Raw genomic sequence first — 15,710 nt, forward strand, 5'->3', positions numbered from 1 at the left:
AACTACAGACCTATATCTCTGATGAATACTGATGCAAAAATCCTAAACAAAATTTTAGCAAATCGAATACAACAATGCATTAAAAAGATTATTCATCACTACAAGTGGGGTTCATCCCTGGGGCACAAGGATGGTTCAACATCCGCAAATCCATCAATGTGATACATCACATAAACAAAATAATGGACAAAAATCATATGATTCTATCAATTGATGCAGAAAAAGCATTTGACTAAATACAACATGCATTTATTATTAAAATACTTAATAAAATAGGTATAGAAGGAAAATACCTTAACATAATAAAGGCCATCTATGACAAACCCTCAACTAATCTCATAATCAATGGCGAAAAACTAAAGCCCTTTATTCTACATTCAGGAACACGACGGGGATGTCCCTACCACCTCTGCTTTCCAACACAGTTTTGGAAATCCTTGGCAGAGCCATTGGGCAAGTGAAAGAAATAAAAGGTATCCAATTTGGGAATGAAGAAGTTCAACTATCACTCTTTGCAGATGACATGATGCTATATATAGAAAACCCTAAAGACTCCACCAAAAAGCTGTTTGAAACAATCAACGAATACAGTAAACTTGCTGGCCACAAAATCAACGTACAAAAGTCTATTGCATTCCTATATACTAACAATGAAATCTCAGAAAAAGAAATACAAAAAACAATTCCCTTTGCAATTGCAGCAAAAAGAATAAAATACCTAGGAATAAACTTAACCAAGGATGTGAAGGATTTATATGCTGAAAACTATAAGACATTTTTGAAAGAAATTGAAGAAGACACAAAGAAATGGAAAGACATTCTGTGCTCATGGATTGGAAGAATCAACATAGTTAAAATGGCCATATTACCCAAAGCAATATACAGATTTAATGCAATCCCCATCAAAATCCCAATGGCATTTTTTAAAGGAATAGAACAAAACATCATCAGATTTGTTTGGAACCACAAAAGACCCCGAATAGCCAAAGCAATCTTAAGAAAAAAGAACAATGCTGGAGATATCACACTGCCTGACTTTAGCTTGTACTACAGGGCTACAATAATCAAAACAGCATGGTATTGGCATAAAAACAGACACATAGACCAATGGAATAGAATTAAGAACCCAGAAATAAAACCACATAAATTTGGATAGATAATTTTTGACAAAGAAGCTAAAAACATACAATGGAGGAAAGACAGCCTATACATTCTTTTCTATTGTACATGGAACATTCTCAAGGATAGATTATATATTAAGACACAAAACTAGCCTCAGCAAATTTAAGGAGATTGAAATCATCCGTAGCATATTCTGTGATCACAAGGCTTTGAAATTGAATATCAACGGGTAAAAGAAAGCAGGAAAAAGCAGAAATATGTGAAGATTAAACAACGTGCTTTTAAAGAACAACTGGGTCAAACAAGGAATAAGAGGAAAGATCAAAAGATACATAGAAACAAATGAGAACAGAAATACATCTTACCAAAATATTGGGAACACAGCAAAAGCAGTTTTAAGAGGGAAATTTATATCATTACAGGCCTATCTCAAGGAACAAGCAAAATCCCAGATAAATAACCTCACGCTACATCTGCAAGAACTACAAAAAAGAAGAACAAAGGAAACCCAAAGTCAGCAGAAGGAAGGAAATAATAAAATCAGAGCAGAACTAAATGAAAGAGAACAAATATGCAATAGAAAAAATTAATGTGACAAAGAGCTGGTTCTTTGAAAAGATTAATAAAATTGACAAACCCTTGGCTAGACTCATTCAGATAAAAAGAGAAAAGACACAAATAAATGAAATCAGAAGTGAAAGAGTAGAAGTTACCGTGGATGCCACAGAAATAAAAAGGATCACCCAAGAATACTATGAAGGACTACATGCCACTAAATTCAATAACCTAGAAGAAATGGACATGTTCTTAGAAACATATAGCCTTTCTAGGCTGCATCACGAAGAACTGGAAAATCTAAACAGATCAATCAATGGTAAGGAAATTGAATCAGTCATCCAAAACCTTCCCAAAACAAAAGTCAGGGACCAGATGGCTTCACCAGTGAATTCTACCATACATTCAAAGAGGATCTAATACCAGTCCTACTCAAACTCTTCCAAAAAATTGAAGAAGAGACAGTACTCCCTAACTCGTTTTATGAAGCCAACATTACCCCGATACCAAAATCTGGTAAAGATAACACTAAAAAAGAAAATTACAGATCACTATCTCTGATGAATACAGATGCAAATATCCCAAACAAAATTCTAACAAATTGAATGCAACAATGCAATAAAAAGATAATATATCGCGACCAAGTGGGGTTCATTCTACAAGAATGGTTCAACATACACAAATCGATCAATGCGACACACCACATAAAAAAAAAATAAAGGACAAAAATCATGCAATTATATTAATAGAAGCAGAAAAAGCATTTGACAAGATACAACATCCATTTATGATTAAAACACTTAATACAACGTGTATAGAACGAAAATACCTTAACATAATGAAGGCCATATATGACAAGCTCTCACCTAATCTCATAATTAATGGTGAAAAACTGAAGCCCTTCACTCTACATTCAGGCTGTCCCCTATCACCTCTGCTTTTCAACATAGTATTGGAAGCCCTTGCAGAGCAATCATGGAAGAGAAAGGAACAAAAGGCATTCAAGTTGGGAATAAAGAAGTTAAATTATCACTTTTTGCAGATGACAAAAAGTGTTTCTATAGGGTTTCTATATATAGAAAACCCTAAAGACTCCACCAAAAAACTAATAGAAATAGTAAGCAAATACAGTAAAGTTGCCAGGTACAAAATCAATGTACAAAAGTCCATTGCATTCTTATATACTAACAATGAAATCTCAGAAAAATACAAAAAAAAAACAACAATTCCTTTTGCAATCACAACAAACAGAATAAAATACCTAGGAATAAACTTAACCAAGGATATGAAAGACCTATACACTAAAAACTATAAGACATTTTAAAAGGAATTAAAGACACAAAGAAATGGAAAGAAATTCCGTGTTCATGGATTGGAAGAATCAACATAGTTAAAATGGCCGTATTGCCCAAACCAACATACAGATTTAATGCAATCCCCATCAAAATACCAATGGCATTTAAAAAAAATAGAACAAAAAATCATCAAATATATATGGAACCACAAAAGATACCAAACAGCCAAAGCAATCCTCAGAAAAAAGAACAATGTTGGAGGTATCACATTCCCTGACTTCAGCTTGTACTACAGGGCAATAATAATCAAAACAGTATGGTATCAACAGAAAAACAGACACACAGACCAATGAAATAGAATTGAGAACCCAGAAATAAACCCACATAAATATGGATAGACAATTTTTGACAAAGAAGCTAAAAACATATAGTGGAGAAAAGACAGCCTCTTCAATAAATGGTGCTAGGAGAATTGGAAAGCCATGTGCAAAAGATTGAAACTAGATTGCTATCTGTCACCATGTACCAAAATCAACTCAAAATGGATCAAATACCTAAATATAAAACCTGAAACAATAAACTGCATAGAGGAAAACATAGGTACTAAACTTATGGACCTTGAGTTCAAAGAGGATTTTATGAATTAGATTTCAAAGGCAACGGAACTAAAAGCTAAAACAAATGAATAGGACTATATCAAACTAAACAGCTTCTTCACAGCAAAAGAAACCATTGACAAAATAAAGAGGCAACCAACTGAATGGGAGATTTTTGCACAGAGTGCCTCCGACAAAGGGCTAGTATCTAAAATATATAAGGAACTCATACAACTCAACAACAACAACAACAAAATCCAATTAAAAAATGGGCAGAGGACCTGAATAGATGTTTTTCCAAAGAGAACATACAAATGGCCAATAGACATATGAAAAAATGGCCAACATCACTAATTGCCAGAGAAATGCAAATAAAAAACACAGTAAGACACACTATATTGAAGCTGTCAAAAATTACCTACAAAGAAATAATCCTCAAGGAGCCAGGGAAAAGAAGATGGTAACCTACAAAGTTAGAATGGTTATCATCAACAAGACAAATAATAACAAGTGTTGGAGAGTCTGTGGAGAAAAAGAAACCTCATACACTGTTGGTAGGAATGCAGATTGGTGTAGCCGCTATTAAAGGCAGTTTGGAGATTCCTCAAAAACTTAAGAATAGAATTACCACATGACCCAGCAATCCCTCTCCTGGGTATCTACACGAAAAATCTGAAAACATTTATCCATAAAGATATATGTGCGGCAATGTTCATTGCAGCTTTATATACAAGATGTGGAAACAACCAAAGTGTCCTTCAATAGATGATTGGATAAAGAAGATGTGGTATATATACAAAATGGAATACTATTCTGCCCTAAGAAAAGATGAAACAGTGCCATTTGCGACAACATGGATGGATCTTGAGATTAATATGCTAAGTGAAATAAGTTAAACAGAAAAACATAGAGAACCATATGATTTCACTGATATGTGTTACATAAAACTGAAAACAACAAAGAAACAAGACAAACAAATGAAGAAACAAAAACTCGTAGACACATTCAATACTTTAGTGGTTACCAGAGGGTAAGGGGGTAGGGGGTTTGGTAGATGAGGGTAAAAGGAATCAAATACATGGTGATGGAAAGAGAACTGACTCTGGGTTGTGAACACACATGTAATTCATAGATGATGTGTTACAGAATTGTACACCTGTACATATGAAACCTATGTAACTTTACTAACAATTGTCACCCCAATAAACTTTAATTTAAAAAACAAGAGAGAGTTCCCAGAAGGGAGAAATTATTTTGGCTCTGGGGCATGAAGAGAGGTATTAGTGAGGGCAGCATGGAAGCAGTGGCACTTAAGCTTCTTTTTAACTATGGTTCATTCTCAACAGACACAGAAGTTGAGATGTGAGGGGAAAGAGGAAGACACTGTTTTAAAAGAATGGCATAAGCAAAGGTACAAGGAATGCATAACAAAGGATAACAGAGGTTATAACGGACAACAATTCATAGTCCAGTCCAGCTAGATCATCGTGTGAGCCGGAAGGTAGTGAAAATAAGGTAATGAAAGGTCATGAAAAATACGGCTGACTAGGTAGGCTGAGGCTAAATTTCACAGAGCCTCAGGTTTGTGTCTAAAGCATATGGTCTTGAAGTTATAGCTACCGTAGTTGGGAGAGAATGAAGTCACTTTAGTGTTATCTGAGCTCAGAACCTCAGAGCGATAATAGATTTATGTCATCAGTAAAATAAAGTTTCCCAATTTACTTGTATTAACTTGGGAAAATCACTTAAATATTTGAATCCTTGGTTCCCAGGATATGTAATTTAGAAAAATCACTCAGCTCCCAAGATTATTTTGAATATTAAGCAAGATACAGAAAGGAGGAAAGCATTTAACAAAAGTATAAAATAAACACAACATAAGTGTTAAAATTTCATAACACAGAGCAGTGATTTAGATGTTTCCTAGATGGGTGACACACACCAAGTAAGCGAGGACAAAGTAACCTATTCAGGCATAGTAACAGACTATAAAGGAAAAGACTCTCAAACACAACCAAAATGGTAACTTTTAAAAGGCACAATTTCAGCAGGTAAATGGATAGGAGACAACACCTCATTTGGGTCCCTGAATGTTTAAAGGATGATAGAATCTCTGGGTTAGTAGTAACAAAGGTCATCTAGTCCAATCTCCCAAATCTGATGCTTGAACTCCCACCAAATGTTTGGCCTGGCTATATACATACCTAGAGTGGTGAAGAACTTCCTAGGGTTACAATGCAACCTATTTAATGTATCAGGCATCTTTAATTGTTAGAAATTCTTTCAGATTCAATAGCACTCCACATCATTAAAATCCACTGACTAGGTATCCAACACTTTTAAGTAAAAAACTAAATGGGCTTTAGGAAGATTTGTCCTAGTACAGGGTATATTGAATTGGAGTACAGAAAAAAAGACAACAAGAGGCTTTTATAGCAGGTCAGGTCAAGAATCCAGAGGACCTAGAAAGAAAAAAAAAAAGAATCCAGAGGACTTGACAGGGAGTGGTAGCAGTAGGGATGCAAAGCAGAAAACCTATTCCAGAGAAAGAACCCAGGGCATTTAATAAAAGACAGGATGCACAAGGCAGGAATGGATGAGGCATGCAGGAATCACAGATGAATGACATTGGTGTATGTGTGGGGAGAGGGGGTCAAATTAGTGTTTGAATACATTTTCCATGCCAATAAAATACCCAGATAAAGGACTGAATCAAGGCAGGTAAAAAGCATTTTAGAACTCCAAGGGAAGACAAGGTACAGCTACATGAAGAGCTGAGATTTAAGGGAGAAAAATAAAGCAAGCAAGAAGGCTAAAGCCAGGCTCCTTTGCACAAAGAATGCATGTATTTAGGTTATTTGATCAAAGATTTGGAGACATGATCGTGACCCCTAGAGAGAAACTGGCTCATGATGAATTCACGCCAGTGCTTCCAATCTCACTGTGAGCCAGCTCAAAGAGAATCAGCCCAAAGAGTTTGAATTAGTGCTGGCTTTGGCCAAATGGACCCATGAAGAACGGTCCATTTGGCCAAACTCTTTCATCAGGCCTTATATTGGCTAGGCATGTTTTACTCTGGCAAACCCTTGGCACTGACAGCCGAGTCTAAACTTAGTAAAAAGTTTTATGTTCAAGTTCTAGCTCAGGATAATTAAGGCACATATTGTACATTCAACATTTATCTTTCTCCACCAAGCTGGCTCTGATCAGAACTTCCTGATATAGGCTCAAGAGACAAATCTCAGGGGTTAAAGGGTGAGGGCGGCTGGTTACAGGTAGAAACCAGCTGTGAGAAGCTGTTATCCCACACCTTGAGGTTTACTAGTGATTTTTCTTACTTTTATATCTTGCTACAAAACAGCTGAAATGAGATTTTTTAAATTTCTTCCACTTGGTTACAGTGCATTTCAATCAAGGAGCTTACAGTACTTTTCAAATGAGGAAGGCAACGTGTGCTTTCTTCTTCTATCAGTCCTGGCTGCCAACAGGACTGCCATGGCTACAGAAATATCCAAGTACAAGGTAGAAAATGTGTTTTACTCCTTTAAGTTTCATCAGACTGCAACAATCTGTCACAGAATCCACTCGGGCCATCAAACTGCACACAGTGATGACTTCATTTAAGTAACAGATGTGAATACACAATTCTGTTTCACCAAAGTATACAATCATTTCAACCATATTCTAACTTATTTCACGTTCCCAGCATTTCCCCTTCTTAAATAGCCCTGAACCATTTCAATGAACTATATACAAACCAACATATTTGATAAAGTGAAGATTATTGTTTTAAACAAAACTGGAATAGTCACTTCACAATTCATCTCTTTTATAAGGTTGGAATCTTTAGTGTATGTCTTCTCAAATGGTTTTGGACCTGTGGAGACATGCCAGGTGGGTAATTTGAGCTCTTCTCTAGATAGCCAGACCTGGCAAGCAGCATATGCTTATGAGGATTTTATCACCATGTTGGCAAACACAAAAGTTCTACTCAATTAGAGAATTTAGTCTCAGGAAATGAATGGGTAAATCAAGAATCAGACTTGATTTTACCTGTAAAAGCCACAGTCCAAGGGTACCTCCATTACCCCCCCCCATGCCTGACCAGTGCCGTTAGCCTCTGCATAGAGAGGTCCTAGTAGTAGAAGCCTCTTAAAAACTGGAAATGGCCTGATTGCTGACTTAAGACCACTCAGTAATCTCTGAGGGCAGCAGAGGCTTTACCACAAAGCTGGCTTAAACCCCCAACCCTACTGTTCTGAATGCCTGTCCTTGGCCTATCTGGCAAAAGCAGAAGCAGCCCTGGCTCGCAGTAACAGAGACAGTTTTGGTTGCCTCTTGTCCTTCCTTCTGACCAGCTGGGGCAAGAGTGGGCTAAGGGAGCCTTTAGTGCCATGCAGCCTTTCACCACATTTAAATGTTTTCTATTTAAATCATCTTCTTCCACTGCGGGTAATTGCGGGCTGTCTAAGCCACGACAGCCCAGCCCCAAACTGAAGAGCTGATAAGGTGAGCAGGAGGCTTAGAGCTGGAGCCACCGCAATCGGTCCAGCCAGCGCGCTGTCAGGCCCCATAGCTGGGGTTGCTAGGCTGAGGAAGACTAGAAAGGAAGGAATGGTTGCAAGTAGGCACTTAGCCCTGAGGCTTGTGCTCAGGTATACCTAGGCATTTCACTATCCCTAGGCCCCAGGGTAGTTGCCTAATTCCTGTGTGGGGAAGCAAGAAGCGCTGAGAAACATGCTCTGAACAGAAAGACCCGAAGAAACCAAAATGCCTGCGACCCTGTTGGCAAAGAGCCCAGTAGCGCTGCATCGCGCACTGGCACACACCACTTCTCCTAACACCTCAGGGAGAGCCTGTGAGGGAGTGGGCATGGGGGTATGGGGTGTTAGTGGGAAAACAGTCCCTAGTTACCCACACCTGTCCTGGGCACTTAACTCCTTCCCTCCCAGGGTCCCTGCAACTAAGGTAGCCTTCCTAAGCAGAACATGCCCGCTGAACTTGCAATACTTCAGGGACATGTCCTTTCCTCCCTCCCTCCTTCTTGCTTAGGGTCTGATCCCCTTTGCAGTGTGTTTAATAATCTACAGCTTGTCTCTCTCTGGCCAGGAAAAGAGAGAAGGATTCCTCCTTAGACGTATACAGAAGGTGAGATTGAATGTAGAGATGGAGGCTAATTATTCCTGAATAGACTTCCCACCCACCCACCCCAAAATAACCCACCCACGGTAGACTTCAGAGTAGCTTTCAGTGGAGAAGTACTTTCCCAGCACTTTATCCCAGCCACAACTTTTGTGGGTGGTCTGGAGGAAACCCTAAATACCTGTTTACTAATGTCTCTCCCCTAAATCCCTGAGTCGCAGAGATTGGGGTGGTGGTGGCTGCAGGTACCAGGAGAAACCCCTGCAACTGAGAATTATTGTCGCACACATTTCCTCTTTGCCAAAGCATTTTTCTTAAATGACTGATCGGGACAAATCAAGCTGGTTGCTCCAATCCCGGGCCCAGAGCAGTAAGGCGGGTCACACGCAGTAGCTGTCCCTCCTCCCTCTCTTGCCTTCCTTCGCAAGTAGTCTGAAGCGCAACGTGGCGCGACTCAGTCCTCTCTCCTGAGCAATGGTTCAGAAACGGTCACTCAACTTGAGAAATTTCTGTGGGCAGAGCAGCCAGGACATCCCTGGGTCTGTGCTGGGGTCCCTTCAGGTTCTAAGGGCAGGTGGACAGATATGGCCGCAGATCGCCAGCGCTAATCCCTTGTCCTGTGCTGGCTGGGAATCTCCAGCAGCGGGAGCACATTGCTGGGGAAACTCTTGCTGCTCCGCTCAGGAGCCGTCTTGAGCCCCATCCCCAAGCCGGTTACTCTCCAGGATGCGGGCAAAAGTGTGGGCAGAGTCAGAGGGAAGAGCCCAGTGGGGAAACAAAGTGCTTTTCAAGCTACAGAGCCCTCGGGGCCAACCGCAGTGATCACAAAGATCCTGCCGCGGAAATACAACACACCGGCTACTCATCACCTGGCAGGTGGCGCGCTCTCCTCCTCCGCAAGGAGCCCCTGAATTTGGAGCTCTGGTCCCTAAACTTTATGGGAGAGCTGAAGGGATAGAAAGGCAACTGGCAAGCATTTCCAGGCGCAGGCACCAGGGCTGCAGGAGAGGTAGAAGCCCTGTTGACTGCAGCCTGCCTGCTCCCTGCTGTCGCCCGAGAGCCTAGAAGTTATCCCCTGGACCTTGCCAGCCAACGGTCCGGGTCTGCGAACGGGCATTACCTGTCTGAGTCTTGCAAAACAGCTGACGACTTCCAGCCGACCTCACGCATGCAGTTCCATATCTGAGGCGCTGGGCAGCGCGGTCCAGGGCGAGATGGTGAGCCAGGTTCCAGAGAGCTCTGGCTCGAGCTTTCCCGGTGGCAACAGAGGCTGCCCAAAGACGGGAAGGGCTTGAGGAGGCGTGGGGAAGACGGCTTCTTCAAGGGCAGCTGCGAGAACAGCCCCGCCCGTTTTCTCCACTCCCTGTCCTAGCCAGAGAGTGTGCTAGGAAACTTCTCCCCGCTCAGGGAAGATTTCTGGAGTTCAGCAGAGCTTCTGTGCACTTTAAGGGAAGCTGGACAGACAGAGCTTAACGAAGATTCCTAAATTTCTTGGGCCCATCGCTAAAACGACAAGTGCCGCCTCTTGGCTCGGTGACCAGACTCTCCTAGGTCGCCTGCTTCCCAACCTCTTCTTCGCGACTTTACTTCGGAGCAGCCTTGCTCCAGCCGCCCCTTGCCTTAGCCAAATTGTGCACCACTGAACGCAGGCAACTCAGCCTGTGGCCCTCGCGCCCCGCATGAGGCAAGCACGCCCCAGGGGGCAGCAGCCCTCTCGCCCTGATGGAAACCCAGCGGCAGGTGCGAACTCTTATCTGCCCGCCTCTCTCCCCCTCGGTTCACTGCTCCAGCCTTTCCCGGGAACCCTCTCCAGCCAGTGCTCAAAAAGCCCAGAAGTCTCCAAGCTCTGAAGAGGGAGCGGCATCCGGGAAGTGCGCTCCAGGCAAGCCTCACATCCTACCACCGCTGCTGCCGCCTCCAAAATATGCCTAGAGTGGGGGTAAAAAGGTAGTGGAAATCACCTACAGCTGCGTCTCCGTCGCTAACTGTCTGGTGCCTCCGGGCTGAATGATTGCACCGGGGAGGAGGTGGGGATAAGAGAGAACCGCTCTGGCGCGTCACGAAAAGGGTTGCTGCTGCTCCTCCTCTTCCTCTTCCACACCCCTTGGAATTTGGGTGTGCGGGGAGGGGAGGGAGAGTGGAAAAGGCTGCCAAGCCTGAATCCCCCATCCCCTGGTTGAAAAAATAAGCGCTTCCCTCTCACCTTCTCGGGAAAAAGATAGTGCGTCCGGCAGCGCCGTCTAGCGTCGGTACCAGAGGAGGCCCGCATACAGGATTGGGGTGAGCGCGAACGTGAGTGCAGACATGAAAAGCCACTAAGCAAAGTTTTACAGCTAACCTGGTCCCCAATTCCATCAACTAAACAGGTATCTAATTCAGTCAAGAATTCACTTGTTTGGATCCCTCCAGGATAGAACTTACAGCTATTAAACTCAGCCCACCTACTTGTATCCATAATGCTAGCTTTCTAGTGACAGACAACTGCTGTCTTCCATCCCTCCCACGTTAGAGATCCTTAAGTCTCGGTTCTCCGTCCCCGCCAATCATACAGTGGGCGAGATGGGCCCTGGGACCCCAGTATGAGCTCTGAGATAGAGTCTGGGCCGCAAACCCAGGCAGCAAAGCCTAGCCATGATTATTCATCCCTCCACCTGAGGTTCTCCAGGGATGCTCCTGAACACCTGCTCCCCAAGGTCACTCAGCGCGGAGCTCCTCTCTTTAAGAATGATAGGGGAGAGAGACTATTACTCAGGAACTGTCAGAATCTGAATTGAAGAGGATGAGGAGTCCTGTTTCCAAGCCTTGTTTCTCCCAGAGCATTCTGCTGGGCTCACCGGCGCCTTGATGATTAACACACTTAACAGGATTGCTCGTTTAAAGGGTCAGCTGAGCGCTGTGCTCCAACATTTGCTGCTGCACTGGGCTCCGGTTAATTTGTCTTTCTCTGAGCTTTCTCCAGCTGTTCTCCCGAGGCTTTTCCATTTCCCTGCGATAGCTACACAGATAGAGAGGGAGGGAGACAGAGACTGGGAGAGAGCCACTGAGCGCTCCGTGCATGCTGTGCAGCCTGGACCCGCTACTTCACATCCGCTTCCTTGGCTACTTAACCTCGGTCCACCATCTACTTAACTTTTAAAGCCTGAGCTTGTGCACAATTAAAGTCACTCTCCCTCACTGGCCTCTCATGCCAAGTTTATGTATTCTTTGTTCCCCTGTGGACCGTCTCACCCACCAAATCCCATAAAATCCTACCCTGGAAATTTCCTTCTGCAGTTGAGGTTAAGTCAGGGAATCTAGTAAGGTCAGGTGTAGGAAAAAAGGTCTTTTAAGGCAGGAACCAATATCAAGTTACCCTCCCAGGTTTTTGTTGTTTATATGGGGCGGGGGATGGGCTGTGTTTTTGAAACAGAAGATATCCTGCAGTTTGTGCTTATTTTGTAACAGCTCTTCTTTTCAGATAAAAGCCAATTCTTCTGATAGAAAGCAGTCAATTACTACTTCCTCTTTGCTACAGAGCTCATGTAAACTTCCTTCTGCCTTTGGGCTTGCCCTGTGAAGCCCTCATCACTTCCAGCCAACCGACCCCATCTACATTAACAGTTACTCTCCCTCAAGGTCATGTGCTTCCAACCAGGCTGGGACTGCAGCAATACAGCATGGAAGAACACCACCTCCTCACTTCTCACTTTCCTGTTTGGGTGCCTGGCACCTCCAGTCTAGCCTTTAGCATAAGGCCTGAGCAGACCAGCTGGGTTGTTATGGGTGGGACTTTTGGTCAAACCACTAGGCCCCTCATTTACATTAGGGTATTAAGGAGCCAGTAGTCAGGGTGAAGGGAGTTCATTGAGAGTAGCAGTCAATATCCCTAGGCAAATCATCAAGTATACACATTAAAAACAAAATTTAACAAAAATTCCCTCTTCCTGTCTTGTTGATTCCCACTTTCATAATTTCTGGATACTCAGTTTGAGCCAACTTCACTCTAACCACCAGTGCCTTTATGAATTCAAGTTCTGCACCTTCCACTCCATCAAAACTTACTCTCCTCTGTACCTCCCATTCTTTCAGTGCTATCTCTGTTGATGACGATGGTTGGTGTTCCAGTTTGATTAATGTGTAACAAGTCTTTCCTGGGTAACATCACCCTTCACCAGAGACTTTAAGAAGACTTTACAGAATTGGGAATTTAAGGTGCTACGGCAGATCATTGGACTTTCTTTGGATGGGGAAAGGACTCTCGGTACCTATCAGAGGGCTGCTTGTTTGGCCAATCCTACTGGTCTAGTTTATGGTTAAAAGAAACAATCTCAAAGGAGATGAGGGATGAAGGAATAAAGAGTCCAGAAAGAAACAAGATGCCAAGAAAATGAGAAAGGAACCAGTGACTTCTCAGAAATGATTTAGTGAAACTTTATACTCTAGGGCCTTGATCCTCAAAGTGTTATTCATGGACCCGCATTATTGGGGCATCATGTGGGAGCTTGTAAGAAATGCAGTCTTGGGCCCTACTCCCAGAACTACTAAATGAGAATCTTCATATTAACAAGACCCTCAGATGATTTCTTATACATATTAACAACTAAGAATTATTTTCAAGAAAATCTTTCAATGCTGCTTAGCCCAGGAAAGGAAAAAAGGGCAGTGAGTGTAATCACCCAAGGAGTTAATAATGAGATCTGGCATCGCCATTATCATGTGATAAGCACCAAAGAACAAGCCAGAGTCATATCTGCTTATGCCAATTCATCCCAATCTACTTAATAACTATGAACTACAGATCAAATTATGGTTAGTATCCCTACCAACAGATACCCTTTCTGTGAAACTGCCCTTCATTCCATGAAAAAAAGAGGTGAGAAGGTGGACATGGCTTAATGCAACTCAATCACTACTGCTGAAGAAACAAATCAAATTCCATATTCTACTAAGGTAGGGTCAGTATCATCATCTTCCTAATAGTACTAAGAACAAGACTTTACAGAGCTCATCAGATTATAAGCACTCAATAATATATACTCATTGATTAATGGTGAGAACAACTTATAACCATTTAGTGTAAACGAAAGACCTTAAGAAGTTAACAGTTGGGATAAGTAGCTTAGCAAACAAATACAAAAAAAAAAATGGTTGAACTTTATTCTCTCTGCCCAAGTCAAATTTTAAAGTTTCCTGTTAGGATAGTAAGGTGAGACCAGAGAACAAATAGTTACTACCTACCAGGTGCCTTACATACTTGATCTTCTTTCATTTATTTTCCTAGACATGGTTCATGGCCAAAATTACTGGTTTAGCTTCCTGTTAAAGATTTCTGGGGACCACGCCCAGATCTATTAAATCAAAATCTCAAGGAGTGGATCTCCTCAGGTGGGGAGCACCTTTCTAAGTAAAACTCAAACCCCATGAACCATAAAGAAAAAGACTGATAAATTTTATTACATATATATTAAACATTGCTGCAAAGAAAAAAACTCCATAAGCAAAGTCAAAAGACCAACTATAAACTGGGAGAAAAAGTGCAAAAACTCAAAAGGGATTATATATATATATATATATATATATATATATATATATATATACACACATACATATATATACACATATATAATATACATATATATACATATATACATATATATTATATATATGTGTGTGTGTGTGTGTATATATATATATATATATATATATATATATATACAAACTCAAAAGGGATTATACATCGGGGATGCCAAAAAATGTATACAAGTGGACACTGGTCAACATTGCTCAAGCAGTACTTCGCCATAATCAGAAGTGTCTGGACGCTGATGGTAACCACTTTGAGCACCTCTTGTAACTGCAAAAGTCAAATGTGACTTGTATTCATCTTTTGTTATTGGTATATATTGAGTATTACTATTTTAATACAGTTTTTTCCTTTCTTAAAATGTGTATACATTTCTCTGGCACTGTATATATATATCAAAACCAAAAATGCACTGTTAAAATTATTACTTTATGTGATTTTATGTCTTTTAAAAAAGTTGAGACAAGAAAGAAAAGCAAATGTATTTTTACATATTTTATACTATTAACCTTATTTATCATTTCAGATTCTCTAATTTTTTCCTGCGGAGTTACCACCTGGTGCCATTTCCTTACTCTAATATAACATTGCTCCCACTCACTTAATGTGTGCTGCTGTCAATTATATTACATTTCTTTATGTTATAAGCCCAGCAGCACAATTGTTTTATATAATTGCTTTTTAAATCAGTGAGGAGAATTAAGGAAAGTAAATATTTATTTATATTGTCTTTTATAATTGTAATTACATTTATTGGTGCTGTTTGTTTTTTGTGTGGATTAAAATTGCTTTATGGGGTCACTTACTTTCATGCGGAAGAACCTCAATTAGTATTTCTTATAATATGGGTCTTCTTGCAACAAATTCTCTCATTTTTAGTTCATCTTAGAATGTTTTTATTTTGCTTTAATTTCTGAAAGGTAGTTTTGTTGGGCATGGATTCTTCACTAATAGTATTTTTTTTTTCTTTCAGCACTTTAAATGTGTCATTCCACTGCCTTATGGCCTCCGCTGTTTCTGAGAGAAATCATCTGTCTAATTGGAGTTACCTTGTATGTGATGAGTCATTTCTCTCTTGCTGCTTTTAAGATTTTATCTTTGTCTTTCTGCATTTTTACCATGATGTGTTTGCATGTGGATCTCTTGTTTATTTTATCCTTTTTCATAGTTCATTGACTTTGTTGGATATATAGATTAATGATTTTCATCAAAAGAGGGAATTTTCCATCATTATTTCTATGTATTTTTTTTCCTTCTCCTTTCTCTCTTCTCCTTCAGGCACTACTATTATGCATAATTTAGTGTGCTTTAATGGCATCCCACATTTCCCCAAGGCCTTTGTATTTTTGTCATTATTTTTCCTCCGTGTTCTTCAGATTGCATAATATCTAACAATCTATCTTCAAGTTCATTGATTCTTCTGCCAGTTCAAATCTA

Source organism: Rhinolophus hipposideros (assembly GCF_964194185.1).
Source record: "Rhinolophus hipposideros genome assembly, chromosome: X".
NCBI classification, from domain to species: domain Eukaryota; kingdom Metazoa; phylum Chordata; class Mammalia; order Chiroptera; family Rhinolophidae; genus Rhinolophus; species Rhinolophus hipposideros.